Source organism: Pongo abelii, chromosome 2, assembly GCF_028885655.2.
Source record: "Pongo abelii isolate AG06213 chromosome 2, NHGRI_mPonAbe1-v2.0_pri, whole genome shotgun sequence".
Lineage (NCBI taxonomy): Eukaryota > Metazoa > Chordata > Mammalia > Primates > Hominidae > Pongo > Pongo abelii.
In genome coordinates, this window is record NC_085928.1 from 171,905,320 (window position 1) to 171,929,281 (window position 23,962).

The 23,962-nt window shown below is 33.0% G+C and overlaps 1 long non-coding RNA gene across 2 annotated transcripts in view; it reads right to left on the bottom strand.

Annotated features, from left to right (window-relative positions):
• Positions 1-1,084: 1,084 nt before the first annotated feature.
• LOC129058353 (uncharacterized) overlaps positions 1,085-23,962 on the bottom strand; it is a 55,899-nt gene continuing 33,021 nt past the window's right edge. For both annotated transcript variants that reach the window (XR_008523461.2, XR_008523460.2), the window contains exons 4-5: positions 3,135-3,180; positions 1,085-1,344 (exon numbers count right to left, since the gene is read on the bottom strand). This is a non-coding gene — a long non-coding RNA (uncharacterized LOC129058353). The remainder of the gene's footprint in view (positions 1,345-3,134; positions 3,181-23,962) is intronic.

Below are 23,962 nucleotides of genomic sequence, written 5' to 3' on the forward strand. Positions count from 1 at the left end.
AAACTAAGTGAGCTAGTCAAGGAGGGGGAAGAATAGAGCAGATGCACACATGCATAGGTGGAAGTGACAGACACCTTGTAGGCCTCTCTCTAATGGAGGATTGGATTGCTCTCAGTTTTCAATGAAGTTCTTGGTCTTTAAGTAAATTTTGCAGCAGGTCTGGTATGTCTTGGACTATCTCAGATATCTGCATTTATACACAAAATGTAACTTTTATTTTACCCATGATGAGTGGAGTTTTGTTTCTTCTAATCAAAGGGTTCTACACTAAAAAAGACATTTGAGCTATAAATGTGGTTGCAAGCAGTGGGACCTAGAAAACATTGAGAGATTGGTTAAGGTATCATCATGGCTGAGGAGAAGACACTCAGAATCTTTCAACCAGGAAGAAAGCTATCAGTTCATAGATTTTTCATAGACAAATGCTTAACCAAACTTTCAGAAACCAGAACATACAACTACTTAGGGGGAAGAGTTGGGGAAATTTAGTAGAAAAATGTCGGGTTAGTGATATTTATTGTTATTTCTTGGTTACTCCTTATGCCTATAAGAACACTAAGAACACAGAAACACTCCTGTTTGGGAGTATCTGGCTGGAAACAGATGATTAAAAAAAGAAAATAATTATATAAAATTGCTTTACAAAGACATTTCTACTGGTTGCAGGCTCTCTGAGACCATTGAGGTTCATGTACAAAAATGCAGCTTGCCAAATGAGCCTGACATAGCAAAGGTATCATTTTAGGTTAAAGTCAATGCTTTCATTGAAACAAATAAAAACCAAAAAACAACAACAAAAACACAGTAAAAGTAAAAACACCCCGGATATTGCAGTAATGTACCTGGAATAAGAAGGATTCCCTGTGTTGTTGGCAAACTCTGCTTGGGGAATCCTAGAAGGACCAGGGTGGTCCTTTTATGGGTGGTCAGGCTGCAAACTCCCACATCATCTGGGGGCAGTTGAGGTTGTTAGAAAGTTATGGCTAGGCTGGTGCTCTGATATGGGCAGTAACTAGAAATATTTACATGTCAGAAGTTGGCTTTTAACACACTCAGTCTCCAAGAATAAAAATAATAAACATATCCTAGAAGAGTTTTATCACCAGAAAATTTTCTTTAACAGGGACAGGTGACTGACTCAAAGTAGCACGGGAATGAGTCCCAAATGCTCATGTAATGATGGGCACTGAGCTGAAAGGCCTGGGATGCAAATACAGAATTCTACAGCTGTACAACCTTGAGGGAGCATATTCTCCGTTGTCCTTCTCAATGCTGATTCTTCTCAGGTAATTGAAGAATTTCACTCTCCTGCTTCAATTGAGCAACAAGAGATTCATCTGGAAACTAAGATAAGCCCATCAGATTATTTATCACAGAAATAATGTACCCAAATATTGTAGCCAGTTGACAGTATTTTCCCAAAAGGACTTGTAGATTTGGGTAATGCTCAATCTAATGAAAACTAAACAGCGAGAGAAGCTCCCGAATAGAGGAGAATGGATCAGATTTGCTGAGAAAATCAGAGGTGCAGAAACACTGTAGTCCCCTAGAGAAAGACAGAATACATAATTCGTTATCCACGGCATCATTCCATTTCCACTTCCCAGGAAGCTGCCTCTACTTTGGATCCATGGTATCTCTAGCCATATCATAGAACCTCTTTTCAGCTAACTCATTTGAAAGGGCTTATATCGCTTTCATTTAAGTGACCTGGCTAGCAGAATTGGGGAATTCATCATTACTTTTTTATCTTACTTCAGAATGCCAGTCACTTCACCATAATTATCACTGTTTCTCCACTTTAAAGTCTATCCATTTTCTTGAGAACTTTTTGGAACTGAACCAAATACAGTAGTTAGTACACTACAGACTTACAGATTACTGAAGGACTTTCATTGCCCTGTTCCAGGGCCTTTGTGTATAAAACCCTAAATTACTTCTGTGCCTTTGGATCACTATATCCTATTTCAAGTGCATTTTGACATTTCAGATATTTTCTGAGTTCTCTCTGACATTTCAAATACAACTGGCCATTGATTTTTTTCATTAGTTATGTCCCCCAAGCCCATGTGACACTTAGCGCCAGATCCAAAGCGCCCTATATTAAAATATAACAGCTGACAAGCTGCAAGGGCAGGTCTGGACCAACTGACCTTCTTTCATTCTCTGCCATGATGTAATAAACATTATCCTGCCACAAAGCTGAGAAGTCTGTTGTCTTATGACACCTACTGAGAATGCACAGTTTGAAACTACCACCATGGTGAACAGGAGAAATGTACTCTGGTGACTAGGGACTATTTACTAATGATAGTTTAACAGAGGGCAATGGCAGGTATTCATGCTGTGTAATGAGTATTTATTATGTGCTGCTTGTAACTGAAGGCACTTGTTATCATTTATGTGAAAATCATCTTTAGAAAAGCAATCAAAGCAATAAAATAGCAGCTTATGCATCACAAAGCAGCAAACTGAGATCTGATAAGTCTACTATTAAGATAATTTATTTATATATTAAAATTCTATTTCTCATGTATGACTTTAGTGAAGTAATATTACTTTGTGTCATATGTAGAGTTCAGGGCATCTGTGATTTTAAATACATTTTAAAATTATAAATTATTTTTTATAAGGTCCTTTTTAAGGAGATTTTAAAACTTATTCCTGTTGATGAATGCAACAGTGGCTGGAAGGAACAGAGCAAGAAATATTTCTTTTCAAACTCATCCTTGTAGTGTTTCAAGGAAAGGTCTTCAATTGGTCTATTTCCTGATCAAGATGTTTGTTCTCACAAAATAATAAAAGTTTTCTATTTGCAAACCAGCTCTGCTTGTAGTGAGCCGATTATCTATGTTAACCCATTCCATTTACACCCTAGAAGATGCAGATAGAGGGAAAGGAAAACAAATAGAGGGGTTTTAAAATGATTCAATGAGTTGGGAAAGAATCAGCGACAAAAAGAAAAAGTCCAACAGTCTTATATCCTACATGAACTTGGCAGGTCCTGGTCATGTGGACATGAGCCCACATATTTTCTATTCTATGAAAATTTCTATCTCAAACAAATTACTTAAGCTGATGTATTTTTTTCAGGCTTAATTTTATCAATTGTAAAATACAAAAATAATACTTACCTCACAGAGTTGTTAGGATTAGATGGGCTGTCATTTGAGAAAGGCCCTGTAAGATACTTGAGACTTAGTTGAGACTATACACACACACAAACACACACACACACACACACATTATATATATATAGTATAGTTATAATATAACTGTAGTATTATATATTATAATTTTAAACGCTTCATTGAACATTTCATTATTTTCAAGAGTCCAAATCATTTCTAAAATAATACATTTTTAATTTTGAGCAAAAATAAATGATTCTGCAGAAATGAAGTAGGTATCCATAGACAAATTAAAGTATATTTTTAACTTTCTGAAATGTTTCATAATCCTTATCCAAGGAGTTTGTGTTTCATGTGGTTGGTTAAACTTGTAATTTTCTTTTGGTTAAACTTGTAATTTTCTTTCTGAATTATTATTTCTATATTTTGTTCTTTAAAAATTCTGCATAAATCCAATAGAAAATTTATTTCAATTTTTGATATTGTGAAGCCAAATATTTACTATAAGGACTTATGATGTGTGTGACTTACTTACTATTAAAAATCAACAAATGTTTAAAATTTGGTGAGATTCAGACAGCATATCACAAGTAAATGCTGCACTGGAGACGTAATAATTTATTATTTCACAATATTTATCGGCATTGTTGGAATAATCGGACTGTTGTATTTTATTTGTTAACTAACACCTTGGCTGATGCTTAGTGCTGATGATATCAGCACTAAGGGATACAAAACCATATGCTACAGCTTCATACCGCTGAATTTCTGGGCAATTGAAACCAACAGGGATGGCTTGAGCGACATTTTAAAATTGTTTCTTTCCTCTGAGTGGTTTTCATTTAATCACAATAATACTCTGGGTTCTATCTTAGGCCCTGAAGTCCTTTGAAGGAACACAGCTAACAAGACATATGTCCTTTTATACTATTTTCATTTGTTAATATCATGGGATTGTCTTTGCAGTGACCACAACGAGTTTATTCAAGGAAATTAAATGCAGCTAGATGAAAAACAGAGGAAAAGACAGGTTGATAATAAAAATAAAATGTTGCCCAACAGGGGCTTTTGGCAAAATAGACTTATCACTTTTGTCAAACATTGTTAAAGTAGCTATTTGGAACATTGTCTATGGAGAGTGTGTTCATGTTTAAGGTCAATAATGAAGTAGGCTGCCTGTGGGAATACCTCCCACGATCTCCTAGCTATATACCCCCAGGTCTACTCTTGACTTCTCACCAACAAAAGAAACTTACCACTAATTTAGCCTGTGTTACTTTATCCATATAGGTGCCAATCTGTTCTATTACTTGGAGTTTAATTTCTATCTTAAAAACAGAATGGATAAAGGTCTCCAGCGCTAGTTTTCCTGAATGCACTATCTTCTATTAATCCCCCATCTCACTTTCGTTCCTCTTGTATGTGTTATGGCCTTTGGTTGACCATGTTGATGTGGAGGGGTTTAGGAGGGTGCAGGTTATAAGGGTTTCCATGAATTTGTTTATTCCAACTGTTGCTTTCAGCAACTTGGGGAATTACCCTAGGATGGGTTGAAAAATTCACTGGGTCCACTGAGAGAACAACTCAGGCCATAATTCTATCTGCCAATTTCCAAAAGCCTAAACTTTGGCCAGTTGATTCCAGTAGTGTTTTTGGTACCCAGAAATTAAATCAACTCAGTGTCACTGTTCGTAGATCTCTGAATGGTGTATTCTCTCTTTTACCAGTGTGTATGTAGCCATGTTGATAAATGATCTGAGTCCCTTTAGGGAAAACTTTAAGGAAGATTTACAGACGTTTCTTGGTAAAACATTTCAGTGTCCTTCTTTAAGTGGACTTTCTGGTTTTTCATTTAAAGGGTTTGGCTCTATGACATAGCTCTGGAATAGAAACTTGGTTGAAGGAATGAGACTCTCCATTATGGTGACTGAAATTAGACGTCTGCTCATGAGTCCTAGTGTTTCTCTGTGATTATTCATTAACAGATTATTTAAAAGGCTTATCCTCTATTTTATTTCTAGTGATTAATTAGCTACTGCCAAAAATATCAGTGGGTGAAAATATTCTGATGACTGCTCTGGACCTGTTCTCCATTATAGCAGCTGTGCTCACCCTACTTCAGGTGATGAGGTAGTGAGGTCCTATCTTGTGTCCTCTGCCATCCCAGAAACTTATGTTTCAATGGTAGCATCTTCCCCCTTTATCTCTGACCTGCAGAGAGCAATCATGAGATTTTCTAAGAATGTCAGAACCTGTCTCATTCCTGCATCTCTCAAATTTGGGAGATAATGGGAGACTGGTGGGAGGGTCGCACATTAAACAATAATGCACTTCAATATTTGTATCTCCATATGCCTTTGGATCTTTCTTTTAGTAATATATTATCATCAGGAAATTTTGGCATCTTAAGCTCATTTGATGTAATTCACTGTTATGTCCCGCTCCCAGCCAACCAACCAATAGTTGTTAAAGCCACTCTGAGCAGCTGAAGCAAACACATTGAATTGAGGGACTTTGGGAAGTTAATCGTAGTAACAAATTCAGACATTTAACCCTTTTCCCGTTTAGAAAAAAAGTGCAGCTCTCTGCCAGTGCTCATTTAATTTTACACAAACATGCTTTTGAAGGCTGAAGCAAATCTGATTGATTTTCAATGTGAAAATAAAATATGCAAACGGTTCTTGGAGTTATTTATAAACAGAACTAACATCAGAATCATCTGAATCATCAGAATCAACCATTTCAGAAAAATAGAACTCATCAAATGAATCTTTGGCCAACAACTGTTCGAGAGCAATGTTAACATCACATGTAGGAGTGCTACATTTTCTTGGATTTGACATTTTCAGCGATCATGAATTACTATGTTTTGTAAACGGAAATACCACTACTTAAAACAGAATGCTATGAATAGAATGATGTCTTTTGTTTCCAAAGTTGATATACTAGAGTGATGGGAAAATAATAATAAAAGGAAAAGATTTCATGGCAAAGTTATCTCAGGGTAAAGACTGCAGCCACAAGTGCTTTTGAGTGTATTCTCACGGCAAATGGAATTAATATAGGAAATTGATTACTTAAAATGACTGCAGGAGCAGGAAGGTTGTGTTATCCAGAGCTCACAAAACCCTGCTACTGAGGCTCCTAGAGCTATGTTGTCACTGCTGTTGTTAAAACCACTGCCTCTGACACAGGGCAGGAAGCCGGAAGCCCACAGTCATGACATCTCCTTTTCTCCTACCACCTATTCTCCAGCTAGTGCTACTTATCAGCAGAACCACATCGAAACCTTTTAGGCAAGTGCACAGGATGACTTCAGTTGGGAGGCTTCCTCTGTCTGGCTGAATAGAGAGAATGAATGGGTGAGCGTGAAGGTTGACACCAACTCTTCAGTGCGCTTATACTCCTTCCCTTTTTTAGAATGTACCAGAAAGCTCTCCAGGCAAACTGCCAGATGTAACAAACAGCAATTGAAAGAATTTCTAAATTTTAAGAAATTTAGAAGATTCGGTGACCTTCTTTTCTTCTTTTGCTTTACAGACTCAGGTGATTCTGGACATTTTACTTCCTTCTTACTGCGGCCCTTCTTTACCTAAGGGTAGAGCCTTTTGACTCTTTTTTTCATTCTCCTAATAATTACATTCTTTTTGCTTTACTTAGAAATGGAGAAAAAAGTTATTTCATCATAATGTTGATACAAAGTGAAGTATTTATTATTAACCTATTTTTTAAAAATATTGATATAATGAAGGAATTAACATTTATTAGAAGAAATAAAATAGATGAACAATTTCTTCATGTTTTATCTTGATCTCAGTGTCTTGAAGCTCCTCAAGTTTCATATCAATGTCATTCTTATGCTCTCAAAAGGAATATATTCTGCTTACCATTATTGCCTTAAATAATATGTACAAGCACAGGAAGTACTAGCACCACATTCCACAATGTAATAAATTTAATTTATCAAATAAAATATGAAGAAAAAGTCATACTACAGGTGCTTCCTCATTTTAAGGACCAAAGTTAAATAAAGAGGCCACTATATATTAAAATATAAACAATGTTTCCACTAGTTTACATCAATGAAAAACTGTTGTAACATGCATTTCTCTCCCACTGCACATATTCAAGTAATGAGAAATTTCTGAGACAGCTAACCTATGATTTTTAAATTGTCACCACCGTAACTTGATTATTCAGATTTTTCCAGTTTTATGAAAAATGTGTACTGAATAGGGTTTACTTCTATTTCTTTTATTTTTTCTCCTTTCAGATCCATTTAGTCACCTTCCCGGTGATGAGCTCTATCCTTGGTCTGTTGCTAGTCCTTCCTGAGGCCTGGTCACTACTACCTAGGATGTCTTGGTCATGATGAGTTTGCAGGCTTACTCAAGTTCTATTTTTTCACATCAATTTCTACTACCCTGAAATATCCATAATCTTAGGTTTATCCTCGTGATTTATTTTATTTGGAAATTCAGCATTTCACACAGTGGTCTTATTTGCAATGAAGTAACACTCAAGTGGTTTACTATTACTTGGTTTACATTAGTCTGTTTCTCATAATTATAGACTACCTAAGTGCAGGACTGATATCTGTTCTGGCTTACCATAAAATCTCTTGGAACCTAAAAAATGCAGTGTGTCATGCTTGACATTCAATAAATAATTTTTATATAAAAATATGGGAAGGAAACCGTATTTGGGATATTAGAGTTAGGTTCAGAGAAATGTGTATAGTTTTCATAGGAGCTAAACAAAAAGATTGACTTTGGAATGGAATAGGAGAGTACACTATGTTTTCATGTAATGTCAGATGCCGGTTGAGCTGTCAATGGCAGGAGGTGAGGTGCAATTTCTGATTTTAAGAAGGGCCAGGGCAACAAAAAGAAATGCAAAAACTCAGGATACTTGGGGGATAATTCAAGAATAGGACTTGTTGATGATAAGCTGTGGGAGGCTATATGTACCTAGAGAAAGAATGGTGCTTTTGGTTAAAGTAGGGAATGCAGAAGGAAGAGCTGATTTGGAGAAACAAGCATTTGTTCAGTTTTTAATGTTCAGTTTGTGATGTTGCTGGGATACCCCGTTGGTTGACAATTTAGGCCTATTGAAGAGAAGGTGGGTTGTGATGTCATTGAATCAGAATCAATTTTGCCGCTGACTGCTTGAATTACAAGAAACCAACTTGGGCTTGTAGTTCTTATGTGTTAAATAAGGATCCTGTTTAGGGGCTAGATGATTACTACGTTTTCTGTTTTCAAGTTTGCTTTTCCACTCTTCTAGAATTTGTAAAAATTCTGGAAGAGCATAAAATATACTTAAAAATTGTTTTATTTTTCTGATTGTGATAAAAATATAAATAACATTTATTATATTAACCATTTTTAAGAGTGCAATTCAGTGGAATTATGAACCTTCATAATGTTGTATAGCCATCATCACTATCCATTTCTGGAATGTTTTTTCACGATCCCAAACAGAAACTCTACACATTAAACAATAACTCTCTCCCCTTTTTCTAGTTCTTGTAACCTGTATCATACTTTCTGCCTGGCTGAATGGGGTACATAGAATATGCAAGTTCATAGAAAATGCACTTTTTAAATTAGCATTTAGAAACTTATGAATGTCTGCACGATATTGTTCTCATGTACAATATACAATTACATACAAATATAGTATCAAGAATATTAGAATATATTATCATTAAAGGGATTATTAGAATATATTATCATAGAAGTTGTATAGAAGGCTTTTAATAGGGCTTTTAAATCTAACAATTATAATTCACTTCTAAGAACTCTGTTATCTCTAACAGTAATATATAAAGGCTATACATGTATATAAAGGATATTATATACAATTATAATAATAATATAATTGCATATATATTATATCCAATAATTATATGTATAATTTTACAGTCTTAAAATATGTGTAAGCAATGGAATAATATTTCCAACAATGAATTGTTTTTTGAGTCTAGATGTCATAGTTTATCAGAAAAATGTCTTTGAGAGAGTACCTTTAGAATTTCAAGGATTCCAATCAAGGCCTATGAAAAATAAAGTATTGCAGTAGGATCAAAATGAATGCTTGATAAAAGTTCTTCTACAAAAAAGTACAATTTTTCAGTGGTCTGACTTTTGCCTTTCTCAGGCAGTGAATAAATATAGCATACAAAAAGCATAACTTTGGTGGTTTATAGCTCAAGCATTAAAAATATCTAACATGAGCCCATAGCTCATGCTTTATATTCAGAAAATGAAAATGCCTTTGACATTGTCTAATATTAATTATTCTAACTAGGTTTGTGAATTCTTGTTAAGATTCATTCAGATAATATTTAAGATCTACTAATTACAAATGTAATATTCTCTATACATGCTCTGAAATTAATTTAATCTGGCAATATTTCACCTAAACATTTAGACAAGCTAATCCTAAAATATACCTACTTTTCAGATTTAATTTTATATGTGGGTCATATATCACTGATATTCACCGCTTTGATATCCTTTTCTCCCTAAATGCTCAAGAGCAGTTTCTATGTGTGGTATTATAAGCATGTGTGTGAGTGTGTTGGGGTGTGGTAGTGGGGCAATGGAAAAACGTAGTTGTGCTTTCAAATAACTTACAGTTTAATATCAAACTAGTAATATTCATAATATATTTAAGGGAGTCCAGGAAATTGTATGATAATATAAAAAAGAATAAGGTAGATCGAATTGCTGTAGTTCGTGAGGTAAAGTCATAAGATACATTTACATTATTTTATTTTTCTGAATATTACCTTTGGGAGAAAATTATCTTTTTTCCTCTCTACCATATATTTCTTATTTCTTCTGTTAGAAAATGGATTAGTATTTATGTATTCATTTATTTACTCATCAAATATATAATGAGCTTCCCTGTAGGTCCTAGGGATACAGTAGTGAACAAGATGCCTAAGTTTTTGCCTGCAAGAAGATTATATTGTAAAGAGAGAGAGAAAGAGATATGAAATAGCATTAACTGCTTTGTAGTGAATTAAAATACAGGGATGCAGTGGTATATGAATAGTTGGGTGGGTTGTCAAGCCAGGCTTCTTTATGGAGGTGTCCTACAAGCTGAGATCTGTGTATTTGAGAGTCGCCAGCCATGTGATGATCAAAGAGAAGGGCATTCCAGGCACATAGGCCAGTCGGTGCACGAAGCCCTGAAGTAGGACAGAGATTTGGCAGAGAGCAGAAATGAGATAAATATAGCTGAGAACATGAGTCAATAAGGAAAGTAGTATAAGTTGAGGTTACAGAGGTAGACAGGGGTCACATAACTTATGGTAAAAGCTTCCGTCCCTAGTTGGGCATTAAAGACCCTCCATAATTGGTCACAATCTACTTATCTCACTGAACTTCCACTATACTCTATTATTTTGCTCATAGTATTCTAAACAAACCTGTGGCTTTTTCATCTCTGTCATTTTATAGCAGAATTCTGCCCACTTAGAATGTATTTCCCATTTTTCTACATATCCAGATACCAATAATTCTTCAAAGTCTGTTTCTTTATAAGCCACAGTATAAAACTGATAATATTTTTAATGTAAAATCCTGTGGAAAATATTTTAGAACAATTAATTTATGTCTGGTATTTTGATATACTGTCTAGGTTGATGTAATTACATATATATATTTTTTTTTCTTTTTTGTGTTGTTCTTTTCTCATTAAAAATGAAATATATGCTCCTAGTAAGATTGTTTGAAATCAAATATACAAAAGAACACAAGGAAATGAAAATCAAATTGTTTTATTACTACCACCCAGAGATATCACTGTCAACATTTTAATCAGAAAACCACTTGCTATTTTTAACTTAAAGATATTTTAAACATTTTATTTATCCATCCATATTTAAGTATAAACAACCTGCTATTTTTAACTTAAAAATATTAGATTTGATGTTGTAAATTTTTTATTTTAGATAAGTTATCATTTCATTTTTTGTATATAATGTATTTTAATCAACCCCAGGATTATATGTTTGATTGTTTTCTGATTATTCACAGACTAGCAACATTTCAATGAAAAAAATTTTTTTGGCTAAGTCTTTGTTCAATTATACACTTATGTTTTCAAGATAAATTTTTATGAATGGAATGAGTGGCTCAAATGTTATGCAAAATTTCAAAGTTTATGATACTTATTAATAAATTGGCTATTCTGAATTCAACAACAGTCTTATAATTCTTTTATTGTTACCTAAGATTGTACACATTAGCAACTTATACTCTTTACTGGTGAAGACTGAACCTTTAATTTAAATTTTTCATATAATTTAACAGAGTGCTTTTTCTTTTAAAGCAGTGAACATATTAAACCATAATTTTACTGCACGATAAGCAATGAAAATAATCTTTGCATACCTATGGGCTTCATACTGTGCTGATTTCTCTCATACCCAATTCTTCATAGAGATGATCTTGACATTACACACTGGCTTAATGCTGGCACTAGATTTGCTGGCAAATTTAATAAAGGCTATGTTCTGAATTCAAGAAATCCTGTCCTAATAGGAAATTAATCAAACCACACTGTTTATATTGTCAGTAATGCTGAATTATTTAATGAGTCATAAGAACAATGTTTATCTTTTGAAATTATGCAAAATTAAAAATATGTCCATAGAATAATACTTTGTTTTATTTTTTATGGCAGTAAACACTGCCTAGCTCTTTGCTCATTCTTAAATTCAGTATTTAATTAAAATGAATGAATAAAAAAGTTTATAAACAACCTCCCTTAATCCCATTTAGCAGTAGCCTATAAATGTAGCCAATATCTTCATACAGTTGCGTCTTCAAATTTAAAAATTGAATATACATTTGACCATTTAAATCTCATTAGATAGTACTTGAGTAAGAACCATTGCCTTAGAGATGCTAGAAATATTTCTGTCGTCTATTTTCACAATGTTCACTTAATAAATAGTGAGTATTAAAATACCAATGTTATTTTATAAAAAATCTTCACATAAACAACATCAGCAGAATTAAGCTAAAAATCAAGTATTTAGAAAAGGAAAGACTTTTCTTTCCCCTGCTGAGAAGGGCACTTTAGTTGATGATGGTGCCACCCCTACTGCTCTTAAGTAAATGTCCACTCCAGGGGTCAAACAAATATAGAATAATATATGAAAACAATCATACCAATGTGCTAATTTACAAGTGATTTGGAATGTCTGAGAGATTACCTACTGTTCTCTATAACTTTCTGTGGCATGAGACAGTGTTCTCAAAACTCGAAACAGGTTTGCAAAAGAAAAATTGCGTTTTTACTTCTTACATATTAATACTTTCAATTTAAGATTTTCTTTAGAATTAGAAAAAAATAATAGCAGGAAGAAAGTTTAAATAAATTTTATGTGAAATGTCAGATTTCTGATATTCTATATTTCAAATAAAGTACAAACGATTATAAAATAATTCTAAAACACTACAGAATATTACTTGTGACAAAATACAGCAATGCAAAAGCTCATTAGCATGTAAATTTTGACCATTTTAGTATTATTATATAACAGTGTACAATGCAGTGTACAGCCTATGGCATGGCAGATTTGGATTGAATTATTGTCAATAAGATGAATATTTAGGCACACTGGGGGAACTGAGTGTTATACAACATACAAACGTCTGCAGTCTTTCTCTATGCTATTATTTTCTTTAAAAATTTTGGCGTATTATTCTTCCTTAAACCGGTTTTTAAGCATTTTTACTGCCAAAAGCACTAAATATGACTGTTAAAAGTATCTGCAGATTCAATTAACAATCTAATTTAGCATTTTACAGTCATGACAAATAAATTATTTGGCTAAAAATTTAGAGAATTTGAACTAACCACAGACATGTTGCCAAATACCTATGGCAACTATCACTGTTACATCACAAACCAACCATATATAAAAACACACTAACAGAACATTTTTAGAAGAGAGAAAAAAATACAAATATTTAGGTGACTTTCTTTTTCACTCACTCAGATACTTGGCACTGGGCCCAAAGCAAAACAGATCATTTTTCCTTTATAAAAACACTTCTTATGACTTCCAAATTTCTGTTGAAAAAGTTACTAATATTTAAGTCACTCATATTTATAACCATGAAGTTATGCTTTAATTATCCATTTCCTTCACTCTGTCATCAAATCTGTCACCACGTTTTGTCTATTTAACTTCTGTACTATTTTGTCATTAGATTATTTTTTCTATTCCCATTGCCAGAACTCCTACTGCATGTCCCCTGAATTATTTCAATAAACTCCTAAGATTAGTGAAAAATAATAACTCCTGAGAAAATATGCTCATAACTTCTTTTGGCAGTGTATCATTTATACTGTCTCATCAATCTTCCCAAAGTAAGATTTGATCACAACACTCTTTTCTCAAAAAAACTTTAAAATCTTCAGTTTTCCTGTTTTACAAATGTAAATGCAGACTTCTCTTATCTGACATTAATAAGGAAATTTCAGCCAAGACACTCAGATTTCACTTTTAACTTCTTTCCATATCTTGTGTTTAGAACAAACTAGATGGCTGGTTGTTTCCTAGCAAAACCACAAATATTTTATCTTTGTGACTGGAATTTGCACTGAACAGAAAACTTTGTTAGGGTGGAGATTTAGCTACTCATCTGGAACACAGTAAAATACATTGTAGATACAAGAAGCAGACTGAGTTGAATGAAGCATTAATATAGCTAAAATGTGAGTTACATAAAAGTTTGTCAGTAATTGTTTTTTTTCTTAAATAATTATTTACTAGGCAGAAAATAATCTCACAGAATAACTTCATGGACTGCTGTGTCATTTTCCAACATCTATGTCCCTAAACATAGAGAGATGCAAGCCCTATAAATAGAGAATTTCTGAAGAATTGTCCCTCCTTTCGCTCAGTTCAGTGTATCTTGGTAACTCCAGAGGTATAGTAAGGTCTCTGGAACAGAGTTTATGAAGAAATATTAAGGAAGTCTACAGAACTTATTACCAGATGCATGAAGTTCTAAAATGTAGATCTGATAAGGGCAGAAGAGACAAAAGTTACATCCAGATTTTTTTTTTTCACAATTCCGTCAGTGACTTTAGAAACTAATTAAAAGCAAATATAAAATTGTTGTGTTCTTATCTTGAGTAAGTGGTTCCTGGTCAGTGAAAAAGGATCATTTTCACAGGTGGCCACTCAGATTCTGCGACCCAATTCTACCATACATGTTCTAATTCCATATAGAGAGGGTACAAAAGGGAAATCAAAGACTTTCATTAATTGTGATAAGTGGGTAAATGGAGAGAATGAAGTATAATAACTACATTACTGAAAAAAACAGATAATGTGTGGCGAAGTATTAGTTTGGGAGAACATGTATGTTAGTTTTGGAGACCCTACAGCAAGTTGGAGTGACTATAGGGAAATCATAATAAGGATATATTGCAGTAGTTGGGTTGGAGGACTTGAGCAGCCTCTGTAAAGCAGTGAAGCTGTGGTAATGATGACACATTCGGAACTATTAATGTGTTGGTATTTTGAAGTGTGTGGCAGAGAAAGCAGGAGCCAATGAATGAAGTCTCTACCTTTCACAATTGAAAACAAGAAAAACAAAAATATGGAAATCTCATCAGTCTCCTAAAAGGGTAAACTATGAGTCAGGGATAAAATGAAAGTATTTGTTCCTAGCGGGCTTAATGTCTTGGTAGTTTTTCAGGTTTAAAACTTGAAAATTAAAAGCTGAGTTTGGGAATTAATAATCCCAAAGCTTGAGGTGGTATGAGGAAAATTAAGTTTACTCAGGATTCAATACTTAAGACTTAAATGGGCTACATATTATTTAATAAGAACAGGTGCTACATCTATTTTGGACCATAAATAAAAATTCATTGAATGGACATATTTAGTCTAAATTCACTAAATATATTCTATATCATTGCATAAATTGTCTTCATGTTTGCAGCGCAAAGGAATTTGTTCGAATGTTTGAATAACAATGTTATTAACTTATTTTATGGGAAGTTAGCACTAGAACAAGTTTTTCATATGAATAGTGAAGGAAATATTGGTATTGAAGTAAATTATAGCTCAATTTTATAGATTAAGAAACAATGAAATAAACATAATATGTTTCTGTGTATAGGAGCACGTGTATGAGCATGTGTGTGTGTCTTATCTTTTGAATGTTTGAATGCACATAAGATTTGTCATCTGCTCCATGGTGAATCACACTCTGGAGAATAGGGAATTGAAATTGAAATAGGGTAGAATCTACTAATTACTTTCATTATGGGCATATTAGTTTTCTATTGGTACTATAAAAAATAACCACAAATATCATGTTTCAAGACAACATAAACTTACTATTTTATAGTGATGTGGGCCAGGAGACTGGAATGGTTCTTACCAGAAACAATCAAGATAGCAGAGCTGCTCTTTTTTTAATTGTTTTTTTTTTATTTTTGTTTTCTGGACTTTATAAAGGAGATTCCATTTCCTGCTCATTGAAGCTGTTGGGAGAACCCAGATTTTTGTGTTTGTAACACTGAGGACCCCACCTTCTTGTAGCTGTTAGCTGAGGGCTATTTCCCACTTTTAGAGGGTGCCATATGCTTTGACACATGGCCTCCTTCCTCCCTTTAAATAAAGCAAATGTGAACTAAATCCCTCCCATGCTTTGCATCTCTCCTGCCTCTATTTCCTAACTTGAATCTCTCTGACCTCCCCAGTTGCCTTCCTCTCCCACTTATAAGATTTTTTTGTGATTAGATTGAGCCCACCCAGTTAACTCAGGATAAACTTCTCATTTTAAGGCCTGTAACCATAATCACATCTGTACAATTCTTTTGCCCGATAAGGTAACATATTACAGGTTCGTAAGATTGGACATAGACATCTTTAGGAAGTTATTATAATGCCTACTACAGTGGCCAAAATAAATTTTTTTTGAGAATCTCATAGAGAGGAAGAAAAACTCTAAATCGAGAATTTAGAGTAAATTGTTAATTAATTGGAACTTGGAGTAAGGCACTTGATGCACAGTAAGTCAGATAAAGGCATTTAGGACAACGAATAAGCTTAAACAGAGATTCAACACCAGAGAATCTGAAAAAACAGTTTAGAAATAGTAGCACCTGGTGTAGTTAAAGACAAAGATTTAGTGAGAGAAGATACTGGAAAGTGAGATACAATTGATCCTCAATATTTGCAGATTCCCTATCTGAGAACTTTCTTACTTGCTAAAAATGTATTTGAAACCCCAAAATCAATACTCATAGTGTTTTCCTGGTCACTTGCAGACATTCACAAAGCAGCAAAGAATTTGAGTTGAGGGATGCATGCTTTCCCTAGGGAGAATAAGACTGTGTTCTGTCTTGTTGCTTCAGCTCTCATATATTCATATATGTTGAGAATACTCAACATATGTCTTTTTGGTGGCCTATTCAGTACCACATTTTTCACAGTTTTGTGCTTTTTGTTGGTGATTTTACAGTTTAAAATAACCCTAAGCATAGTGTTAAAGTGCTATCTAAGGTTCTTAAGAGCAAGAAGTCTGTGCTGTTCCTTATGGAGGAAATACATGTATTATAGAAGCATTATTCAGGAGTGAGTTATAGTCCTATTGATCATGAGTTCAATGCTAATGAATTAACATTATGGTACATCCAGGAAAAAAAGCAAACATTATCTAATCTATACAGATGCCATCCCAAAAAAGTGTTAAATAACACCTGTAGTGTATGATGAATCTATGGAAAGATGGAAACATGGCTAAAATTGTCACGAGATGAAAATTAATGGACAGCATTGTTACGAGGCTGAAAGCCAAATAAATTTTGGTCATGTTATCTAGGGTCAGGAAAATATTAAATCCTGCTCAGCTAAAATGTTAAAAGCCTGCTAAGTTTAAAATGTTAAACTCAGCTCTGGAAAATATTTATGTGGAAGAGTAGGTTTCCAAAGTTGAGGAAAGTAGCTTGTTTTACAAGGACATTGGTGAATGCATTTATATCAGGCAAACGGCCTCCAAAGTCTCTGGCTTTGGACTTTGGAATCTCTCAGAGACCAAGTTATTACTTTTAAAAATATATTTTAATATGTCTTCAAATGGAAATACACCAAAAAAGGACTGTGATTACAATGTTGTGACCAGAAACGTGAAGGAATGTAACCTGTATTTCTTCTAGGAGCAATGACTGTATATTGACTAATTTAGTATTTGCAACAACTTTGTAGAACATAATCATTGCAAATAGTAAGAACCAACTGCAGATGATTTCAGCCACCACTGTGAAGAGTTATGAGATTATTCTGCATGAAGTGAAAAACCATTAAATGCTTTTAGAGAGAAGAATTATTCTGATCAAATATGGATTTTTTAAAAATTACTGAAAACCATTTGAAAATTGTATGCTGTCAGGGTAAAAATCCAGATTTGTGGAAACTGTTAAGAAGCACATCAATTTTCATGGCAATTGATTATAAAGGTTTGAATTAAAAGAATAGGAATGAAAAAGTTTGGATCATTTGTAAAAAATAATTTGGAAGTAGATTAAACAAAATTGGTCCATTGATTAGCCGTGAAGGTGAGGGAGGTGTTGTGGACGACAGTTTACGACATGTTTCCCTCATTAAACAGATAGTAATAGAATTTCTATGCTATTGTCAAGGATAAAGCTGAGTCAAATTCTTCTCACAAACCCAGCAACTTTATAGATCTTAATCATAATGTAGTGAAAAATTGCTCATTGTGCTAATTTTAATAAAGACTTTCTTTAGTTATCTGATTACACTTAGCAAAAGGTAGTAAAGGAGAGTGGTTGCTCATGTGTAACATGGAGCCAGCATTGCTGGGTTCAAATCCTATTCCTGCTACTTACTAGCTGTGTGGTAAATCAATTTCATTATCATGAGAGTCGTAGGCTGTTTTGTGAAGAATTAATAAGTTAATACATAAAGCCAGTTAGGTAGCGTCTGGCTCTGGCAAGCACTTAATAAATGTTAGTTGTATAATTTTAGTGGAAATTTATTTTCACTGATGTCAGGAAGCTATATTACACTTTGAACATAGAGGAGTGAAAGTCAAACTGTTCTGCTGATGAAGGAGACACCACTTTTTCTTTGTGATTTAAAAAAATGTTACATATTTACTTAATGATGAAAATATATTTTATGGATTAGCTTCACACTTCAAGATGCAAATATGGTGAAGATGAAGGGAAAATGAAAAACATTTATGTTCAATTCATTCTTATTGTAACATGAGTCTTTTGAAAATGTTTTTCCTTGGAAGTTTCTTTTTACTTTTTAGTGCTTAAAACCATCTCTGATTGATTGCTTTCTATAAGGATATGTTTAGACCTTATAGAGTATTTTTAAGTATTATTATATAAAGTACATGATATAACATATATATATATATATTTGTATTTAATTTTTTCAAACAATTCTTTGAATTCCCTCTGCCTCATTTCTTAGGATAGTCAATAACTCCCCTATGAAGTCATTCCCTCTCTTCTAAATTGGCCAGTAATAATAAAATTTTCCATAGTTCAAGTAAAATCAGTCAGACATCTGTGCCTAAGTAAATTACGAATAGACTATATTCTTTACTTCTGCGAGATCAACTTTGTAGTTTCCCCATGTGAATGAGAATATGCAGTATCTGTCTTTCCGTGACTGACTTATTTCACTTAACAATGTCCTCTAAGTTAATTCATGTTGCCATGAACGACAGTATTTTGTTATTTTGTATAGCTTTCTTATGGCTAAATAGTACTTTGTTTTTTATATATATATATATATATATATATATATATATATAACATTTTCTTTATCCTTTCATCTGTTGATGGACACTTAGGTTGATTTCCATATCTTGTCTATTGTGAATGGTGCTGCAATAAACATGGCTGTGCAGATGTCTCTTTATTATACTAATTCTATTTTCTTTGGTTATATATACTCAGTAGTGGGATTCCTGGATCTTGTGATAGTTCTATTTTTACTTTTCTGAGGAAGCTCTATGCATTTACTGCCAACTAATTTTCATCAGAAGTGCCTAGAACATTCATTGAGGAAAGGACATTCTCTTTAATAAATGGTGCAGAAAAACTGGATATCCATACGCAGAAGTATGAAACTAGATCTCTGTTGCTCAATGTATACAAAAAAAGACTCAATATGAGTTCAAGACTAAAATATAAGACCTGAAACTGAATCTACAAGAAATAATTTTTAATTGAAACTGATAACTTCTTTTTAAAAAATTATAGATCTTTAAATTTTATCTTTTTCTTTAGAACTAAAAACCCCATTAATGTCTTAAATAAAAGACTTCCTTGGCTCTAGCATGAGGGTTGCTACACATGGCACATAGTTGATTCCTTTAAATTACTCCATGTTTGGGAAAGTTATGAAGAACCCTGTAAGGTTTGTTTATCCTTGTCAAGAACTAATTATTTTAGAAACCAAATATAGATTACATAGAGAAATGTTATAAAATCATCTTGGGAACATCTTGAGGGTTTGAGAAATCATTCTTCACCCTGATCAGGAAGAATTAGAACATAACACAAGGTAAGTATTAAAGTTTCAGGTTGGGAACCAATAAATATCAGAGTATAGCTATTCTGTTCCAACCCTATTTATGATCAAGCATAATACACTAAATGAGTGCACAGGTTTATAAGTACACAAAAGATGATTAGAAGTAAACTGAATCCATCCAAGATGAGGCTGCACAACATGAGAACCAGATTGAGCTATAGGAACTGAGGCTGGCAGCAAGGAAGTAGAAAAATCACTTCACAAATCTATTCTCTTTACCAAGGCCAGAGGAATCATTATGGAACAAAACTCAGTCTCATGTTCCTCCTTGAAACCATCCAAACGTTCTCCATTGTTTTTAATAAAATGCAAAGTTTCTAACATGTTCCATATGCCACTTTGTCCTGCATCTCTGTCTTCTCACCACAAACCCACATGATGTTTACTTTTCCTTTGTTCTTCACACTGAGCTTGCTTCTGTTTAGGGGCTTGGCATTTGCTAATTCCTGTACATGGCATGTAAACTTCAGAACTACTCCCCCTCTAAAAAAAATATATTTAAAGGTTTACAAAGACAGTACAATCTATGGCAAATAATAGATATATGAGACTGGGCAAAGAAATACTAACAAATGAAAGACTGAGGGACTCATATGTCTGATACAGGAGCAACTAGCATAACTATCATTGACTTGTGAATAGATTATAAGTAAAATATAATGGGAAAGGAAAATAATGTTTTATAACAAGTAATGTCTATTAAAATAATTCAAAATAGTATTATATTTTTTGGCATGGGAATATCATCTATAAGACAGTAGAAAAGCTGTTTATGCCTTAACCATAATTAGTTAATATTGAGCAAACAAGTTTAAGTATTTAAAGTTAAGTATTTTTAAAAAAGTTATTCTAGTACTCTACTGAATTACTTCCAAATTTGTGCAAAAAATTACAACTACTTTATTTTAACACAATTTTTAGGGTAACGGAATTCTACAGAAATCAGCTGGGTGATTCTTCTGCTCTGTATGGATTTTACTGAGGCCACTTTTTAGGAGTTAGCTAGTGAATGGCTGGTCTGAAGAGTCCCAGATAATTTCACTGAAAAGTCTAGTTCCTTCATAGAGACAATTGGAAGGCTTGGTGCAACATTAACTATCTACCATAGTGCCTACATGTGTTCGCTCTATCATAATATTCTTAGTAGAGTAAGATTTCGTACGAGGCTGCTTATGATTCTCAGAGACAGAAAGTGGAGGCTGCTAGTTTTTAAATACCAAGGCTCAATAACTGAAATAACATCATTTTCATGTATTCTATTGGGCAGTGCAGGCCTCCTGTCCATATTCAAAAGGAAAGGAACAAAGATTCCAATTCCCTTTGAAAAGAGAGTTAATGGATTAGTAGCCTTCTTTAATTTGCCCAAGGAGTTTATGTATTCCTGCTGTATTAGCAAGGCAATGCATAATATAAAGAAAGTGCAGATAGATTTCTAGATTAAAAAGCAATGATATATGTATATCTCTGGAGGTATACCAAATGATTTATGAAGAAATGAGATAATTTTAGAATTTATATTTTTGCATTAAAAAATTATACATTGATCTCACTAATTTTATGTTTTCCTCTCCAAATGAATTTTGTTTGTGTATATCACGATGATTTCTATTTTAACTTTCATATATATGTTTTACTAAATAATAACATAATTTTGAAATACTGAAAACTTTTTAACTAGTATATTGTGCATATTTTCTGCAATCTATTTATTTGCTTAATATGTTACTGAGGCTTTTGTGTGTTGAATATATGTCACCATAGTTCATTCATTTTAACCATAATGTAGTATTCTGTGATTTAAATATAACATAATTCTACTGTTGATGAACATTTTAAACATTTTTTATTGTAAAACATTTTTGATTTTTCACGATTGTACGTTGTTACTAAGAGCATCGTTATAAAGTCTTTTCCCACCTCTCTGTAAGAGGTTTTTCAATGCAATTTCATCAGGAATTGGAATACAGGTCATAGAGTATAAAGTAACTTCTGCTTTACTATATAATGTTTCCATTACCTCCAAAATGGTTTTATCAATGCACTATCAGCAATGTATGAGGGCTGCAGTTCTTCATTTCTCCAAAAACATTAGGAATTGTCTCAATGTTAAATTGTTGTCAATGACATAGGTGTGAAAAGTCATCTTATTGAGGATTAATTTCTATTTTTCTATATAAATACATTTATGAAAATATTTCTTTATAAATTGTTTATATTACATAATAAATATAAATATAATTCTTATATTAAAAAGTGTACTACTGAGGGAGGCCATGTGGTTATTTACCCATTTGGGTTTTTTTGAATTCTATGAACGGATGTCCTATAGATATCCATTGTCCATTTTTCTGTTGTTTTATTGTTGTTATTGTCATTTTGATGTGTTATTATAAAATTTTTCATTCTAAACAAATATTTTTCATAGTCTTTGTGTAGTTATATGTGTTGCAAAATTACCTAGTAGTCTGTAGTTTGTATTGTCATGACATCTTTTATTTATGTGTGTGTCCATGCACAAAATTACTTAATGGCAATACAGTTGAATTTATTCATCTTGATGACTAATGCTTTCTAAAACTTGTTTGACAAATCCATTTCTACTACAAATTCATTAAGGTATTTTATACACGGTTCTGAAGAAAATTTTATTATTTGTATACTCATTTCCTTTATATTTTATGCCTGAATTGGTTCTGCAAGTTAGATGTGAGGTAGTAATCTAATTTTATATTTTCCTGTAGATAACCAGTTGCACCAGGATCATTTATTGAACAACAGACTAATTTTCAAACCTCTTCTGTCACATATCAAGTTCCCAGTACAAAGTTGAGTGAGAGAAGTGACAAGGAATACTTTCATATATTTCTTATTTTAAAATAATGTCTTATAATATGTTACCAATAGGTATGACGTGTACAGATTTTTGGTAGATGTCAGTTTTTCCTTTAAATGAATTATTCTCAATTTTCAGTTTGCTAAAATAGTTTATAAAAGATCATGAGTAAACATTGATTTTCAACAATTTTTCATATGTTGAGTTAATTATGGAGTTATTCTTTTATAATCACTTAATATAATTACATTAATTGATTTCCTATGTTAAATCATCATTGAAATGCTAGAATAACCTGAGTCCTGATATAAATATTGCTTAGCATTGCTAAATTTTGTTTATTAATATTTTGCTTAGAATTTTTCATTAATTGTCACAAGTGATGTTGCCCTATAATTTTTTTATTTTTATAGAATCCTTGTTGAATGTTGGCATAAAATGACTCAAATGTGAATCTTTTTGTTGTTGTTGTTATTTTAATTTATTTTAGATCTGGAGGTAAATATGCTGGTTTGATACATGAATATATTGCATATTGGTGAGGTTTGGGTTTTTAGTGAACCCATCACCCAAATAGTGAGCATTGTACCAAATAGGTAATTTTTCAACCCTCATCCTGTTCTTCCCTCCCCACGTTAGAGGCCTCAATGTCTTTAATTTACATCTTTATGTCCATGTGTACTCATTCTTTAGTTTCTACTTATAAGTGTGAACATGAGGTATTTGATTTTCTATTTTTCAGTTATTTCATTTAGGATAATGTCCTTCAGCTCCATCCATGTTGCTGCAAAGTACATGATTTTATTATTTTTTTATGACTGCATGGTATTCAATGGTGAATATATGCCACATTTTATTTATCCAGTCAATCGTTGATGGATACTTTGATTCCAATACATGGCTATTATAAATAGTGCCCTGATAAACTAGTGCAGGTGTCATTTTGATAAAACAATTTCTTTACCTGTGGGTAGATGATACCCAGTAGTGGGATGACTGGGTCAAATAGCAGGAGAATTGCTTGAACTCCAGAGGCAGAAGTTGCAGTGAACCGAGATTGTGCCACTGAACTCCAGCCTGGGCAACAAGAGCAAAACTTTATTTGTTATTGTTTTTCTTCTGGTAGTTTTGGGTTTGGTTTATTCTTGTTTCACTAGTTCCTTGAGGTGTGACTTTAGGTTGCTAATTTTAGATATACCTACTTTTTGATATAGACATTTAATACTATAAACATTCTCCTTAACATTGCCTTTGATAAATCCCAGAGGTATATTGTGTTTGTATTTTCATTTATTTCAAGAATTTTTTTTATTTCTTTCCCAATTTTATTGTTTACTCAAAAGTCATTTAAGAGCAAGTTGTTTAGTT